Source organism: Nothoprocta perdicaria, unplaced genomic scaffold (assembly GCF_003342845.1).
Source record: "Nothoprocta perdicaria isolate Ctin4 unplaced genomic scaffold, notPer1 scaffold_86, whole genome shotgun sequence".
Lineage (NCBI taxonomy): Eukaryota > Metazoa > Chordata > Aves > Tinamiformes > Tinamidae > Nothoprocta > Nothoprocta perdicaria.
Window position 1 is genome coordinate 220,054 of NW_020456154.1, and position 17,942 is coordinate 237,995.

The window sequence follows — 17,942 nt, forward strand, 5'->3', positions numbered from 1 at the left end:
GTGGAATTTCCAGGAAAAGTTGCATTATCTTTTTTTATATCACATGTCTTTCCTGCAATTGTGGTTTTGTAGCCTTCCAAATTAGTTATGTATGAACTTTATATAAGAATTATCTTCAGAAAAGCTGTACATCTTGACTGCTGTCTATAGTGCATTACCATCCTATATTAGCAATAAAGAGTATTACTAGAGTAAAAATTTTAGTCCTTTTGACCTTCTTGTAGAAAACCAACATAACTGAATTTTAAAACTTGTATAACTCACTGTTAAAAAGTGTAAAAAAAAACCCAAAATGTATTTATAAGTCAAGTGTTTCAAATTTTGTGATGAATTTGGCCAGAAAACTCCAGCACAGCAGCGTTTCTGATAGTAACAAAAGGTAGCAGCGCTCATGATAGCAGCACTTAAGTTGTTGCTTCTTGTTCTGAGGAGCCTGCAGTTGGCTGYGTTAGGCTTGGGGTAAGGATGCTTGTGCTTGTGCTTCAGTGACTAGGGGGAAAAAGGCATTTTCAGTGTTACCAAGGGACAGACCTGATGGGTTTTGAAACAGATTCAAGATGTTACTTTTTATCTGTAATTGTTAAGACTTTGGAACCAAAACTCCAGTCCCTTTACATTCATGTGGTCAATGTCAGTGGATTTACTGAGATTTGTACCAGCTATAGATGTGGCTTTGTGTCTTTCGCTAGCTCTAGAAATCAATAAAAAGGACAAAGAAAGAGCCTTACTTTTATATATATATATGTGTGTGTGTGTGTGTGTGTGTGTGTGTGTGTATATTTTTCCCCACTGATACTAGTGCTTCTGCTTCTTGATGGAAAAGACGCCTCCTTGTTGGCTCTGTGTGCACGTGCTCGGGCTGGAGTCCCCTCAGATAGCTCCTTTCTCCTTCCAGCAAAGCGTTTCATTATCCTCCGAGCTGGTAACTTCCTTGCTGCAGGAGGTGGCCAGGAGAGAGCAAAACAGCTCTCGGGAAGGGCAGGCTGCTCAATAGGAGGGTGGTGAAATAAGCCTTGGTTATTCGCCCTTGTTGAGTGACGGACTCGCGCAGAACTGCTGAGAAGCGYGGAGGGATTTACAGCTTGGGCTACATCAGACTGGTTGGGGCTGAAGAAGATGTGCATTGGGACAGGTTGAGAGGTGATTTATGTGGCAGGCTTGTGCAGAAGCCACATATAACGGGTGCTAGTACTGTAAGTGTAGCGTTATTCTGCTATGCTGCCTACTCTGGTGTATATTTGCCGTCTGAATCATATCAGTGTGGCACCAGTCCCATATAGATGAGACTGCAGAGTGGGTGAGAAGATTAAAAAGTAGCACACGTTTAAATGAAAGGCTGAAACTCTTGGAAAAAGCTGTTCTTCCCAACCCTCTTGGCTTGTAGCTAGTCCACTGAGAGGTATGAGTGCTTGCCGCTTGGAGCCTGAAGCCAAAAGCAATCACAGACGTAGGAGCTGTCTCCACGGGAGGATAGATTGGCTTAGCTATTCTGGAAGAAATAACTATGGCTATTCCCAAACAACTTCATGAGGAAGCTGCTCTAGAAGCGCTGAGGTGCCATCACTTTCAACCTGCAGTGCAGTCTCCCTTGCCAGGTTCCTTCCTTAACCTGTTGAACGGTGTCAGAACCCGTGGATCAAAGCAGTTATTCCACACTGCTTGTTTGATTCCCTTGCGTGAACTAGGAGCTAGAGAGGTCGTGCAGTGCCCTGAGCTGAGGAGCTGCTCCAAGGCAGAGGATACTTGTGTGGGAACAGGAAAGTGCACACTGTGTGTTCTGCGTTTGCACGAAGGTCACTGACTCACAGCTCCTCCTTTTAACCCCAAACTGAACCAGTTTTGAAAGACTCCAAATACTGGGTGATGGTGTGTGTTGAAAGACTCAGCCTAGCCCTGATGTCCTTACTTTCTTGYTAGGGCTCTCACGTAGCTTTGCTTGGCCCTCACCGTGTGTGCCATCAGTGTAATCAACACAGCCGCAGGGCTTCCAGGAATTTAGCACTTGGCATTTTATTGAAGATTTGTTTAAAAACCGAGCAACAAGAACAAAATCCAACCCCTCCTTTCTTTAAATCCCAAGATGTGGTAGTTGTCATCCTGTCACCACGTCTTTCACCTTGCCTGTCTCTTTATAGGAAGCCCAGTGACCCATGGACTGGCTGTGCAGGGATTGCTGGCAGTAATTTATCCTGTCACACATGCAGTAAGGAATCCATCATCAGAAGTGCGGACTCTCATATTTGTGTGGTGTCAGTTTGACAGAAATACTGACAGCTGGTGTCCTTCCAGCACACCAGTAAGTGCTTAACTGTGAAAAACGGCAGAAGATAGACAAATGTATTGGAAAAAGAACCTCCCCAAAACAGAAATGGTCCTAATGTGATTTAATTCATAACTGATTGCAGTTATAAGACAGTCACCTTGAAATGTTTGGGTCTCTTCTCCTTTCTGCTCTGGTAAGTGAATTATTTTATGACAGGTAGCTCATCAAAGTTCAGTGAAATCTGATAATTTGTTATCTTATTGGTCTGTGTCCACTTTTTCATGCCCTGATTTTGGAGAGCAGGTTAGGGCTGACAGGGCTAAGTGCATTTTACAAATGCGTTTGACAGGTTACAGAAGTTCAGATATTAAACATTCATTTCTACTGAGGTTGAAGTGGGATTTTAAATATTCAAATGAGTAATTTATGTAAAGGGAGTTCCTTCTGCTTCCTGGAATGATCACTTCTCATGATTTGGGTTTGGATTTCCATATCCAATTAATCTCAAATTTTCTGATCCTTTAGTCTTGCATCCTTCACGTGAGCTCTCTATTAAAATGCGTTCTCAATATACGCCAGCAGGCTGGTATTTTAAACTGATTATGATTATCATCCTTATCACATTTGATTATTTTTTTCCCAAGGACAGAAATTGTTGGGTGGGTAGCATGGGGTGGAAATCAGAATTCTGAGCCAACAAATGTAGCAGTGACAGAACTGGGACACGTTACCCGATCGCTAAATTGATGCAGACCACTTGCAGATGAATTGTTTCCCTTGTTAATTCATGCAAACGTGCTCTGGAGGTTAAAGAACTGATCTGGAGAGCAGGAGATGTGCTTTATTTCCAGCTTTGTCTTTGCTTGCTTTGTGACCTTCAGTAAGTCATGACACGGCTGTCAGCTCAGTGAGCTACTTGCATTGATTTCCAGCCATGTGCTTGACATGCGACAAGTGCAAGAGTCTGCTGCTGAGCTTGGGCTGAAGCGACATCCCCACGTGCGTGACGGAAGCAGCAATGGAGCCCACGTGCAGGGCAGGGTAYCAGTGACGGGGCACCCTTCCTTCCGTGCAGGAATTTTGGCCCAAGACTCTAGCCCTCCCAAAGAGCTGTGTTCAGATTTAAGAAAAGACCACAAGGTGTATGGTGTTTTTTCCGACATAAGTCAGATAACTCTTGCCAAATAAACGGAGCTCCTTCATAAGGATTTTAAAAGCAGACAAATAATAGAGATTTTTTTTCAGTAGAGAGCCTAAAATCTAAAGATTTTTTTTTACCTTAAGTTGCTTTTGCATGTGAAGTTTTAGCCACAGTGTGTTTTATTATCAGCTTTTAAGTGCCAGCTATTTTGCAATTTAATAACCATAAAAGTCTTCTAGCCAAGAATAAGTTGTCAATGTCATTCATAGCRGAGGGAAGGAAGGAGAGGAGTGAGCAGTGATGATTAACACGAGCAGTTAATCAGCTTCTGAATTTCTGACGGGAACTTAAGAGAGGCAGTGTATTTTGCTGCTGTTGCTGGTAGTTGGCACTTCTTCAGCTTTTCTCTCTTAAAAATGTTGTAAAACCAGTCAAAAAATGTTGTAAACCTAAGTTGATGTCCCTGGGATGTGCCGAGGTGTCACTGTGAAGCAGAGAGGAGGAGTGACCCACCAAGCATCTGTGGGAGACCTAGRAATAGGACCAAGTGGTAGGAGTGGGCTCTGCGTCTAGAGGGAGGCTTCTCTGCTTCACCATATGTTATGAGAAGCAAATCCCAAACTAACTTTGCCCTCTAGCTTAAGTACATCATTAGTCATAACAAGTAGCTTTGATAATGTACTTGTTTCAGAATAAAATTCATATTTTAAACATTCAGAATTGATCCGATCTGCCAGGGACTGGTTTGCTTTTGTCTTTGGGCTCCCTGTGRCTGCTGCCGCCTCTGCTCCGCAGCTGCAGCTTGTGGCCACGGCCACGTGCCCTSGGCCTGAGCCCCAGAGCGGCCCCATCTCCACGTGCCTCTCGAGCCCCATAACCCCGTCTCAGTGCAGCCACGCGGAGCTTGACAGCAGCTCGCACGGGAGTAGCTCGACAGTTTAAGGTACCAYGTGCTGAATGTTACCCGAGGATCTCGGGGGGCTGGCCGCCTCCTCGCAGCGCTCGCCCTTTGGAAGCACCTTGGACTGACTCGGCGTGGCCGTGCAGCTGGGGCCGCCGCCAGCAGGGCCGCGCCAYGCTGTGCTGTAGGGAATGGCCCCCATCCAGGAAAGCTGCTGGATTCAGCGTTAGCTTGTGTCATGCATGTTTTGAACAGCCTCTTCAGGGCAACTCCGAGTGAGTTCAGTAACTGAAGGGGCCTGTGCATGAATAAGGTGCATGAGTCTTCACTGTGAAGGCTGTCACTGGAAATAGAAAGACAATAGAAGGTGGCTATTTCATTTTTCTTTTAAGAAACTTCCATTTTTTGAAGCACTTGAGGGTCATTAGCAACCGCTGCGTGTAGCCTGCAGGCAGAACCACTCATCTCCTCATGGAGCSGCATGGAGGGCGAGGGGGTCCGAAGGTCGCCTGCCTCAGTGTGGGGCTGCGCTGCGTGACGAGCGCCGGGCCTGGCCGCCACACTGTGCCCAGCAAGTGCTGGCCTGCGCTTGCCGGCCCCTGTGCGCACGTGTGCMGGGTTACAGGAAAGTCCTCCCTAGGGCTCTTGTTATTCCAGGCACCCTTCCTATGCTTGGTGTGGTCAGGAAAAGAGACTTCYCAGACGTTTCTCCCACCCTCACGTGTTCATCCTGACCCCAGTGTTGCCGTGCAGAGGAGGACCCGCGTTGTTTGCAGAGCAGAGCGAGGGAGCTACTGCTGCAGCGCAGGCAAGGGGCACGCAGCCATTCCCGTGTTGTGTCTGGGAAGAAAAAATGCTGTTTGGGTTTGCAGTAACCATTTTGGTCGCTTGCTTGTCAATACTAAGGCCTATCTGCATGGTTCATCTCCCGTTGAAAGGAGGGAAGAGGTCTGTGCTTTGTTTTGTCTGCGGTGTGCAAACATGCTGCTGGGGCGGTGACGCCACTTCCCAAAGCACCGTGGAAAGGAAATGAAGCTTGTGGGTTTTGCTGCGGCGTTGTTCCTGCGCTGAAACGCTGTGATGTCGCTTGTTGACTTTCTGATTAGACAAAGAGCATTGGGAAAACCCCAGTGCTGGAAACCCTTAGTCATGTGCCTAACTTAGCAGCGCTGTGTTTTGGCTGTAAGAACAGCCAACAGATGAAGGCGGGAGGTGCTTATGCTTGGGCTCCTGCTTTGTTTCCTCCTTTCTAAGCCCTAAGTGCTATATTGGGATTGGCTGAGAGTGAGAGCTCGAGGATGGCGATGACTTGACCATTAGCTGTTTTGAAGGAGAGTCATGTGGGATTCAGGCATCAATATATCTTCTGTGCCAAACGGCAGCACTGATGTGGCTCTGACGGCCTGAAGACAGACCAGGCAGGTCTGCAGGCAGAGGCTCCCTGGCTGCCTCTCCTCCTTCCTCTGAAGCGCTGAGCCACGACCTGCTGCTGCTCGGAGCACTTTTGGAGGGAGACAAAAACCAATCCAACCAGACCCAAGCCCTCGTTTTGCCCTGTTTCTGGGTGTTCCTGAGTCCAGCACAAGCCAAGCGGAGCCTCGGGAGTGCTCGGCCCGGGCACCTCGGCACCAAGGCTGCCCTGCTCTCATCGGAGCGAGGTAGCCGAGCTCCGACACCGTCGCATACGCTGGCCTGGACGCTGCAGGCAGTGCACAGCAGACCACCCCGCGTCTTAATTTCCCCGCAGAGCAGCAAGAACGCAAGTGAACAGCTGTGGAGCATGGAATTAATCCCACTCATGGGGGAGGATCCTAAATAAAAGCACTGGCTTCCTCCGCCTGCCGCTTTTTTTTTTTCTTTTCTATATTGCAGCTACCTCAGTGTAATTAGAAGCTGTGATTTTTCAGTTTCATTCATATCCTGTGTCCTTCATATTCTGTTATTTTGTGGCAACAGCCAAAAGAATATAATAATGTCTTGAACACTGAAATTAGTCAGTTCTAGTGGATTTCTTTTTTCTTTTTTTATAGTATATTCAGTTTTTTTATATACATATTCAGTAGATTCAGCTTTCACTTGGAATTAGTACACACTTGCTGGAAGTCACAAAGGCAGTATTGCAGTATTGTAAATGGGATTTCCACAAAGTTTAAGACAGCAGATTTATCACCCTGTGCTCGTCTCATTTTCTTTAACTTTTATGTTCAGGGCTCCATCATTTCAAGAAGTCTTTGATAGCTGAAATAGAGATAATAAGCAGTTTGCATTAGTTGGGTTTCATTTTAAGGCTGTTTGTATTTGCTTGAATCCTTCGTCTGTTTTTCAGATGCAGATTTGAGCTGGAGTGCAGCCTTGGCGAGAAGAAAAAAATTCCTGCTCTGTAATTTATAACTTCTTAGCTTATTTTCCCTACTCACTGTCTTTAATTGTATGAGGGGGTAATTGCTCTCTGTTTAAACAGTTAGGAGACAGAACTCAAAGCGAGTGTCTAAAATTGAGTGGAAAGATCAGGATTTGTYGAGGAATGGGAACGCGCTCAGCAGCCGAAGTCCCTGCCGAAGCTCCAGTCTCATCAACCCTTTGCRTGCTCCAACATTCCTGACCTCGAATTCTGCCATCCTTCCTAACTACAATAAACACAAACCTCCAGCTAAGAACTGTGAATAAAAATAGGCATGGCTCGTGTCTGTGTGCTGCAACTCTTGTCACTTCCCTGCCTCTGGAGCCTTCTGCTCCTCTTTCTGCTCTGTGCGCCCTRTCTCACTAGGGCCTCTGGGTAGACGGGGTCTCCTGGGACAGTGCTGAGCTGGGGATGGGGACACCCAGGTGTGGGAAAGGAGCTGCTGAGCTTAGGGAAGGGACTCAAGCCTCTGATAACCTCGGGAACATGTGGGAGAGAGTTCCTAGTCCTGCAGCAACTGAAGCCAAGTGCTGCTTCTCTCTCCTCACCCAGTCCCCCCGATCATTTCTCCCCACCTTGCATTGGGCTGAGCAGGAGCAGGAGCCCCTCACACACCCTGGCTGAGCTAACACCAAACGGGCTCCTTCGCTGCTGATTCCAGCTTTGGGAGGGCAGGAGGAAGGGAAGCRGAGCTGGTGCTGGTAGGCAGGGAGAGATGAGGGAAGAGAAATTTGGGAAGGGTTCACAGGAAATGGAGACTGGTAGCAGTGTGCAAGGGCAAGAGCTGTGTGCCAAAGGGAAGAATTAGGAGAAGGGGAAGAAGAAGATGGAAGATGAAGTTGGGACGAGAGGACAAAGATTTGGGAAAAATCAGTTGGATTTTGACAGGAGAAAGATCAACGTCAAGAGCTTTGATTAAATGGAGGGGTTAAAAACCAGTGTGTTCTGGAGGTGTTGGGGGTTATCAAATAAAAACACACTGTTGGATGAAGAATTTACATTGCTTTTTCCCCTCTGAGTGTTTTATTTAAGACTTCAGCCTGGAAGCCCTGTAATGAAATAGAAAGGTGCTAAAAAAAGAGGAGGGAAATCTCCATAGCCTTGCAAAGTTAAAGATGGAAACCTGACCTGAATGTTTTCCACRGATAACTATTCCAAAATGAATTGTCCAAGCTGATGTCCCTCTGTGTTTAAATGGTACAAGAATATCTGAGTGCCAGCATTACTTGCACAAGTACATTTGGAAATGAATAAGCCAAAAGTTAAATTGACAAATGAAAGCATATTTGAAGTGTTTCATAGCTGGCAAAATTTAGCTGTAATTGGGAAATTCACTCAGCGAACACCCATGAAGTGGCAGCCTTGGGGGACCACAGTGTGGCCTGACAGTTAAAAGTTCTTATCTATTGATCAGCTTTACAAAGGATGCAAAAGTTGTGTACAGGTAAACAGAGGGGAAGAAAATAGCAAGTTATTAATATGGAGCTGGACTCCTTAGTGAACTGAGCAGTGGCACAGTATGAATTTTAGTAAGGATGAATATGGAGAGCAGTGAAATTCAGGTGACGCTGGTGCCCATGATGACTCGCCTGCTCCCTGTGCGACAGGAGAGCCGGGAGCCCCTGCGCGTGTTTGGGAAGGTGGATACAGAGTGGACAAGGGAACCTCCTCTCACATACGTGGGCGCTGCTSTAACCCCTGCTGGGTCACCGGGAGTGCCCAGGTCTCAGAGGGTGCTGGTGGTAAATGAGGGGACGTTCGGAAGAAAGCAGGAAAAGTGAGAAAGTGACTTGAAAATGTGCTGTAGAAAAATAGAAAGAGGGTGACCTGCTCATGATGTACAGATTCCTGCACGGAAGAGAGATACCAGAGCAGCTCTTTTGTTAATTGCCACCCATTTCGATTCTTCTTCGGATATGTTCATCRAAAGCCGAAGGTTCCGGTTCTTCTGGTGCCCCTTTCCTTGCTTTTTCCGCTTGGCTGTGCCTTGGGTGGGTGGATTCGGTGGCGGATGATCTGGTGGGCGCCGGTAGGATCYGGTGGGATCCCTGCGTGCATGCTGGGGTGCGTGTGAGGCCTGACCGTGAAGCCGGCCCAGGGTTTCAGTCGTGCTCCCAGAGGTGGCGGCAGCAGTGGAAGGAGCCGGAGGAAAGGAGCAGAGCTCCTGAGTGATGAGCAGCCCCCAGACACAGAGGCATTCCAGGCAAGCCCTGCTCTGAATGGGCTTCTTGTGTTTGAGGAATTTCCTCCAAGAGAAAGACAGATCCGCAGTGCTCAGGACATCACCCGGGGCTGGCTGTAAAGCCAGACTCTATAATGGAAATACAGCTTATGCTAATTGRGATGCAGTTGTATAGTGCTAATGTGTGTTTTACTCCTCAGCGTGTTGAAGTGCAGCGTGAGGCTCTATGGGAGCTGGCGCTGCCCTATTCATATGTAAAACGCTTGGAAGAATCTGTGGTTTGGAATATTTAATAAACTGCCTCATGAGGGGATTCTTACATATGAAAACAATGTTATCTAGCATAGAGAGTGGAGCGTGTGAAAGCAGCTTCTCGTTCTGGGGTCTCCACATTGTAGTGGAAAAAAGGGAGAGGGGGAGCAATTCCAAGGCATGCCAGAGGCTGGAGCAGAGCTGGCTGGTGTGGCTGGAGGTGGCTGAACAGATCTGGATCTGCCCTGATCCCTGAGCTCCCGGAAAAGGAAAACATTTGGCAAAGGAGCTGACGCCACACTCTCTGTGTCTTGGGGCCACTCAGAGTTTAGAGGTGTTAAACTCAGAAAAATAAACTCTTGTGAGGTGATCAGACTGCAAAGCTCAGCTCTGCATTGATTATTAGTCAGGTTTTTTCGGAACTTGCAGAATGAGACCTTTACTGACTGAGGTATTTTTTTCCCCTTCTAATATCACCATTTGGCCTTCACAAGAGATAGCATCCTTATTTTATAAGAGCTCATCTACTTATCTGACAAGCTAGAGTCATAATCGTCTTTGACATAATGAATGATGGCTCTGGAACTGATTACTAAAGGTGATTACCAGAGGATTTCCGATCTTTTCTTTTTTCCTGCTTAGCAAATTGTTTAGAACTTTCTTTTCTTTTTTCTTTTTTTTTTTTTTTTTGTAAATTGTATTCTTGTCTATAAATCACAGAGAAGTATTAAGAGGCTGTGCTCACACTAAAAACTCACCCCGCGTCACAGATGATAAAACTGTGTCCATCTGGACAAGTTGTGACTTGGTAGAGCAGAAATCACTTGTTTCTGTTCCTTGCAGTTTGCATCGTCAGGCGTGCTTGTATTTGTGTGTTTGGGTATGTGTGTGTGTGTGTGCACGTCCCTAAAGTTCAAACTCTGATACTTCTCTCTGAAGCTCAAGTGGAGGCCAAAATTTTAAGCATTTCATTGCTCTATGTTAAAAAAAAAAACTGCTGCAGCTTTATTTTCTGTTCTGCTTGACTTGCRGGAAGACTTGCTGTGCTTTCTAGTACAGCCACAGCAAATATGATTGTGTTTCATCTTTGCACATCTGTGGAAGAGCAGCAAAGAAATAGTAGCTCAAATAGACTGCARCTGCAGCAGCTGTCTTTCTCATTTTGACTGTGATTCAAGATAAATGCTTTTAAAATTATAGCCTTCTAAAGAAACCTTCCTCCTTTAAAAGTCTTTCTCTCTTTCCTTCTTTTTTTTCTTTGTGGGGAGGCAAACTCATGCATTGTGTTTAAGCAGACTGGTACTGACAGTATTATGGATGTAGCGGGAAATGCAAAAAATAAATCAAATATTTGTATGTTTGTTAAGACAATGTAAATGTGGTCTTGGGTGGACCTACATTTTCATGGTGTTCGTTTGAACTTGCACCAGAGAGTTGGGATGTCTATGACTATCTATAGGCTTGGAAACTTAGCTGATAAGAGCAGAGTAGAATATTCAAATCTCCATATASAGAGAGACCAAAAGCAGATGCACTTGCATATGAGATGGTAGCAAGTATCTAGGGTTCATAGTGGTGGAGGCACAAGAGTAAAGGACGTTTGGCAGCTTGTTTGGAAACCTCTGTATCTTTTATAGTTTTCCTACCTGCCCAGGTTATTGAGCTCTTATTTTGAGAAAAAGAGTAAGTAATCATGAACAGTAATAAAAAGTATAATCACTAGGGAGTGAATTTTTATCTGTGTTTCTAAATACTGAAAACAGTGTTTCCTCATACAACTTTATCATATGTGTGTTTGTTCGTAGTTTATGTACAGTTAACACTGGTCAGTGTTCCTTAGAGTTTCCTGCTTCCTAGGCAAAAAGTTAGTTTGGAGGAGGAGAAGGGAGATGGGGATTTATTTTTCATATATTGTTATGGGGGATTGTTTTATTTTGTTTTAATTTATGAASACTTAGAAATGACGCCAGGAGAATTTAAGTGGATGCTTCTGATGGGCTTTCTAGGACCTGCAGCTCTTGTGGCACCAATGGGGGATGGAGTYACCTCGGGCACACGCAGGCAGGAGGCGAGCAGGCAGCTGGGGTGGGCAGCAGTCCATTCAGAACTGGCCTGTGAAGTGCCTTGATGTCTCAAACTGGGCATTTCACACCGTAAAAACAATGTGTCAGGAAAGTCCTGCCCAAGTCTGAACTCGTTTGCATCCACAGAAACTCTCTGCTCCGTTACGGTTTGTGCCTGTGCATAGTGCTGCTAAATAAGACAGAGCTCTCCCGGTGTGAGGAGCTAAGCCTCTGGGAAAGTCTCTTGATGCAGATCTGTGGCCAGTTTGATGAGACTTCTGACAAAACTTTGTGTGGATTATCATTAAAAAAAAAAAGGAAAAATATGACTTGTTGTTCATTAAYGGGAAGGGTGTTTTGCTAATTCATGCCTCATGCAATGTCCATAGGGTTGTCCAGGATCCAAATCTTTGCATAATTTCACCCCAGGATATTCAGCTTCCCCACTGTGCCCAATTAAACTCATTCCCATGCTAATCTGAGAACAAACAGGATAAAATACAAATTTATTTCTGGAAATCTGTTTAAAGTAAAAAGTAATTAAAAATCTCTCTATTCTTTGGAGGACATTTACAACCGTTGTAATTAGTGATTAGAGCCTAGAAACAGAGAGTTAAGCCTCATTTTCTCTCTGTGCCAGGGTTTATTTCATGAAGCTAGAAGTTATCAGTTCAGCCTCGGCACCTCCTTTGGTTTGGTCAGTGRGAAGAGCCCAGCAGCCACCTCCAGAGGCTGCCCCATCCCAGGCCCATGGGCTGAATCATCCATGGGGGGTCTCACCTGKGGGAGGGCGGCCCTGTTAATTGCACCCAAGCTTAAATGAGTGGTGTAGAGCAGCCAGCTCACTACTGAAAATATGAACTCTGCAAATTTTGGCAGGATTTAACCTCTATGCCTCTGGTTTGGTGTAAATTGAAGACAGTTGCTTTGCAATTGTCCACCGTGGTGGCTTTGGTGCTTGGGCCGGCCAGAGTCATCTCCCAGAGGTGTTAGTCTCATTTCAGGAGGTCTGGCCGATGGGTGAGCGGGAAAGGCCAGAGCGGGGCTGGGATGGGCACGTTGACTCCGTGAAGCAGGATGGCCAACCTGACCCCAGTCACCCCCTTCCGTCAGAGCTCTACAACAGCCACCATTTGGGACTGAGTTTTTGCTAGGAACATCCAGCAGCTACTGCCGTGTAGAGACACGGGTCCTAGGAAGAACTTTCCATGGGGCACAGTGACATTTTGCATGTCAAGGTGCTCCGATTCTTGATTTTTGCTTGGTTTTAGTAGCGAGTAACRCCTTGTGCTGCTGGTTACTGTGTGATGCATGGCAAACTATGGTGTTGTGTTAATGCAGAGTGCAAGTATTATCCAGAATTATTCTGTCCTCTGCCCTTAAGACTGTGGCAGGCTCATACACAATACTTTCTTTTTTTCTATTCTCTGAAAATAGATGTCAASCTCCAGTAAACAAGCCATGTTTTTCTCTTAAGGAAAGAGGGTAGACAGGAGTTTTGCCGTAAATACGTGTACCAACAGTCTCCTGCTTAAGCACCAATAATTCCTTCTAAGGGCTTCAGGTGCACGTAGCAAAACACAAGGCCCAAAAGGTCACAAAACGCTGCTATTGATAAACCTTTGTGAACTGCTACAGGAGGATTAGCAGGGAAAAATCATTGCCCGAAGAACAATGTCAAAGTGTCGCTCCTGGGGCTCCGGAGCAACCCTTGCAGTCGCTCCCCATGCTCCCGGCTGAGTCAAAATTAACCCTATAGCGGAGCTCAGTGCCCTTTGCCTGCTGAGCCCCTGGAAGGGGCCGTGGGGATTGCAGGGGAGGTTGAAATTAGGCAGTTTGTGCTGCGGCTTAGGCTCGGCTGCTGGGTGAGGCCTTGCAGGGCCGACTTTGGTAGTTCCTTGCACAAGGCCTGGCTGAAGCTGGTTCCTAATGACAAGCTTGGTCAGCCTGATTTCCAGCTAGGCATCTGAAAGGATGGATTTCTCAACTCGCAATGAATTCTGCCCAAGAGGCTCTGACAAACTGTAAAAGAAAGTCACGTTCCTACTGTGGCTGTCTGATTTATTTTAACTTTCCCCTGCATGTTCTCATGCTTCGAGAGCGGCACTCGCACAAACTTTTGCCAGCATAAGCCAGAGTTGGTTTAGATTCAAAGAATGGCCAGGTTGTGCCCAAAACCATTCTTACTGATACAGATGGAGCAGAAGTTGCAAGAAATCATTTACACAAGTACAATTGTGATTGGGCTGTAGGTGTTAATGTTATATCTTAATGTGTCTTTCAGTGCTCCCCTTGACGTATCTGTGTGGAAATACATTGTTCTCTGCCATTTTTGGGGTCAGAGCACGTGTGCGTGTTCAGAGCCTGGAGGACAAACCAGCCCAAAAGAATCTCTAAACCTTCAGTACGGGTCTAACTAAATTATGCTTCGTTTGGTTTAAAACCCCAGCAAGCTGGAGGGCAATAACTGATTTAAACTCTAGAGTTACTAAAAATGTAAGTCTGTGTTTTGATGCCACTCTCTAGTCTGCAGTTGTGGGGCGTTGGTCTGGTAGCTGATGCTCAGATGGGTTTTCTGCCTCCTCCCGTGTGCTTCAGGCCGCAGCAGAAGGTGCTGGGTTATGGTTCTGCTCTTTGCTGCGAAGAACTTGTTCCTCTGTGGAAACCTTTAACCCTTCACCCCAACCTCAGAGTAGGGGCAGGGGAACAGCAGTGCTGGATGGAACAACACTTGGCTGGAAGCAAGCAGAACGTTGTCACCTTTCAGCCTTCATAGACAATTCAGTCTAAAAAAATATATATATATGTAGAGATTTGAATTGTCTATATGTGTGTGTATATATATATATATATCCTTAAAACAAGTCAGTTGTGGTTATTTTCCTACCTATAAGGTCCCTGAAGTCTATTTAAGTGGAACTCCCATTGCTTTTGGTGGGTTTCAGCTCCAACCCATAGTCTCCACAAACAGCGGATGATGCCACATCCAGCACTTTTTGCACAGTGAGGTGGCATGGACCCTAAATAGAATAAATTATGTATATCAGTTTTAGGCAGTGCTGGACTGGGGGGAATTTTATCTTTGTTCTTTAGACGAATGTAATAAAAAATTAAATATTAATGTCTCCTCAGAACTTTTCTCAGATATTAAGAAGCCGTGAAGAGAGATAACGTTTCTGCATTTGTTTTTTCTCACCTTGCAAACCAGAAGTAGTTACAAAAGCAGAAGCCGTGTAAATCAAACACTACCGTGTAGGGAAACTGTTGCTGGATGTCAAGCAGAGCACTCGACTTCAGCACAGACGTCTCGGAAAGGGCAGCACCTGACCTTTTTCTAGGTGGTGGGATGGTTGTAGGACGTAGCTGGCGGCTGAATGAGGGTACCCAGAGCTTCGAGGGCCGCTTGTTTGTGTCTGTAACTGYAAGGAAAGAGGTGACAATGATGTTGGCCGCTCTCCTTGGCAGAGTGTCCTGGGCTACTTGATCCAACCCAGGCTTTGGGGAATGGTTTCTGTTGTCCTTCGCATGCTTTCTGAGGTGTCTCCTTTTCTTTTCTTTTTTTTTTTTAATTTTTTTTTTATTTCTCTTTCTTTCTGAATAGTTCCTGTATTCCTTTTGAGCAAGAAACCTCCCTAGAAAATTGCTACCCATCTCCTCTCTCAACTTCTCTGCAAGCCTTGGTAGGGAGCAGCTGAATTTATGCTTCTGTGGCCTCTTACTTCTAATACTTCCTCCTGACAGGGTTCTCCCTGACAGAATACCAGGGGCCTCCCATTCTTGCACAGGGTCTTTGTAGAGCATCTAGTGGATTATAAMAGGCTCTCTGCGCTTTGCCGAGGTGATCCCGTACACCTGGTTCACATGTTTCAACGCGAATGATCTTTAGCCTCTAGAACGTTGTCKTTCACCAAGTACAGAGACAAGAAGGTAGCTCTGTCTCCAGGAGATGTCGTGCTCTAGTAGGTACCTTGTTGTGTGCCCTTGGGTGCCTTGTAGCTCTGGTAGCTCTGCTCTCTGTGCCTCTGCCCCCAGGACCAGCACCGGAGCGGGAGGGCATTGCAAAGGCTTGGGAGGTGGGAGCCTGCTTGGAGCTGGAGGTGCAAAGGCTGCCCGGCCTGGAGAGTGACCCAGGGCACCTGAACACYCTCAGTATGCCCTCAAGCTTGGCCTTCCCAAAGAATATTTTTAATTTGGAGAATCTGCATTTTAACTGGTAGTCATCCAATGGACCAAGGCAGTGACCAAACCTCTGCTCTCTTTAGTGCAGGTAGATACTGGAAGGGTGCTTGGCTGACGAGTACTGMAGGTGCTCACAGGTTAAATTGCTTCTCTGATTTAGCCTGGTAGGTCTAAGAAGGGTTTCCTACAGGTAGCACTTGCATCCTTCTGAGAGAGCTAAAGGCCTGCGACCTGCCCCCCCTCCCTGTATGCATAGAGAGGTGATTATTGTGTTGATAAACTTAAAATTCAGCAGGGCTATTTATCTTYCTTTCTTGAGAAAATTAAATTTAGTGCCTGGAAGACATCCTCTCCAGACTTGCTGTTACATTGGTYCATACCGATCACACTGATTCCAGCAAGATGGGCTCCTGGGGCATTCTGGACAAGTCATTCCTGAAGATGGAAAAAGAGTTGTACTCTTGGAGTGCTGCTCTCTAGGCAGGTCCCTCAGTTGCTCACAGTCGGCCTGGCCAAATTAACTGGACAAATTGCGTTTTTTTTTCCTGCAATTGCAGTATTACCACAACTCTCTAATCCTTCAAGGCGCTATCTACAGTTTTCAGCTGCCTCGCACATTTATTGTGCTTGAACGTGATCTTTTAATCAGTCCGTGGAGCCATGCATATGCAATACTCACTATTAGATTATAATTAACTATAATTATGTATGGAGATCAGCTCAAGTTGTAAAATGTAAATTTAGCTATTTACTATGTTAATAAGAAGAAGATTCAGTAAAGATAAAGAGCTTGCTTCCCCCCCATTTTTGTTATCACAATGTTGTGAAGGAGACTTAATGAAATTGTTGGTAAGATTGGTATAACGGCAGTTAGCCTCCATGGTGGGTCTATGTTACCATAGACTGCTCTGAATGASATTCAGGCCAAAGAGGCCACGTCACTCACGCCATAAAACACTGCTCTGGAAAGCTGGGAGTAGAACAGAGGATGCAAGAAGCCTGAGATGAGCGAATTTGTCCACAGTTATGCCAGAAAGTATTCCCAGCTGTACCATATGGATAACTGTCTGCTTACGAACAATTTGCCAACCATGTAAGTGGGATTTGAGCTTCTGAAGGGGAGTATTCCCTTGTATCCYGGTGTTGCACCGGGTTGCTGTTTTCCAGGCGTGCACAAGGGTGATGCTTTAGGCTGTGTCCGTGTTGCTGTTCCTGGCACTGAGGAGCAGGGAGCCACGCGCTGTGTTTAACTGCTGTGTTGCTGTGCGAACTCCACAGTCGTCTTTTAAAAGCTTTATTGGGAAAATAAACCAAATAAATAGTATTGGGAATCATAAAGATTTAATGGTTTCTTTGTCTAAGGTCCTACCTGCACATTTAGCTTTTGTGGGGGAGAGAATTGCCTTCTTTTTGTTTATTTGTTTATGTCTTGGAATCAAATCCTGCACAGTGTGCAAATAATTTAAGCTTTATGGCTGTTAGAGCCGCATATAAAGTGTTGCTGTGTTGATACCTGCTGGTTAAATAAAGCTGCAAGGGCTGTATTTATGCCTGTTACTGTTTACTGTATTTAATGGAATAGAAAAACGCAGTAATAAATTGGGGAACAACACACACAAATTATTCTTTTTCTTTTTGGAACAAAGAATCACTGTTCCAAAACACTGCTTAATCCCAAGGTAATGACCTGGATACACTGAAACATTGACCTTTCTCTTTTTTTTCCCTTACTTCAGGACTTCAGATAGAAGTGGTGGGAGCTAAACGGGTTGTGTGACGATGTTTTTGTGGTTCAATTGGAAGCTCTGGTCTGGAAGGGGATCCTGTGATGGTGAAGGAGTCACAAAAGGTTTCTCAAAGCTGCTCTGAGCACTGTGTGAGCCCAAAAATACAGTGGGGCTAGAGCTCTGGATGCTTCTTGCCCCTTTCTTAGCATTTTTTTTTCATATATTTAAACATGTAAACCAAAATTATAGTCTGTAAGATCACCTACTATTCTAATGATGAGGGAAGTCAAAACACTGTTTGTTTTCTAAGCATCATACACCTGAGTCCTATTACAAAACCCATGTCATCCTTTTTATTTGCTCAGAGGAAAAGCAACACGGCACCTCATTAGATAACTACCTTCTAATTTAAAAATAAATATGAAGTGAGCGAAGGAATCTATTACATTTCCAGACTGAAGTTATGTACAGTGTCCTAACTCTGCAGAGACTTTGCCCTGTTCATGCTGCTTGACATATCAATTATGATAGTATGGTAAACCCTAGCTCTCTGTATGAAAAATTACTTGGCTGCGCTCTTTAATTACTGGCCTGAAGCCTGCAGTATCATTACTGCAAGTGGGGTGGTTGGGACCRTTGCTCCAGGACACTTGAGTATGAAGTGCAGCAACCTCTCATAACTGCCTCTGCTTAATGCCTTTGCATTCCCACCAAGGTGAACATCCTCTTTTATTTATTTAATTTTTTGGGTCACATCCTAATTTTCCCTTGACGAGTTTCCCCTAGCTGAGATGCCTGCACATGGAGTCTCGCTTGGCCCASTTTCAGACTTG

General features: G+C 45.5%; 1 protein-coding gene across 3 annotated transcripts in view; it reads left to right on the plus strand.

The window, feature by feature from the left end:
• Nucleotides 1-17,942, plus strand: part of CHST11 (carbohydrate sulfotransferase 11) — a 158,240-nt gene that overhangs the window by 42,812 nt on the left and 97,486 nt on the right. The gene's annotated exons all lie outside the window — the stretch shown is intronic.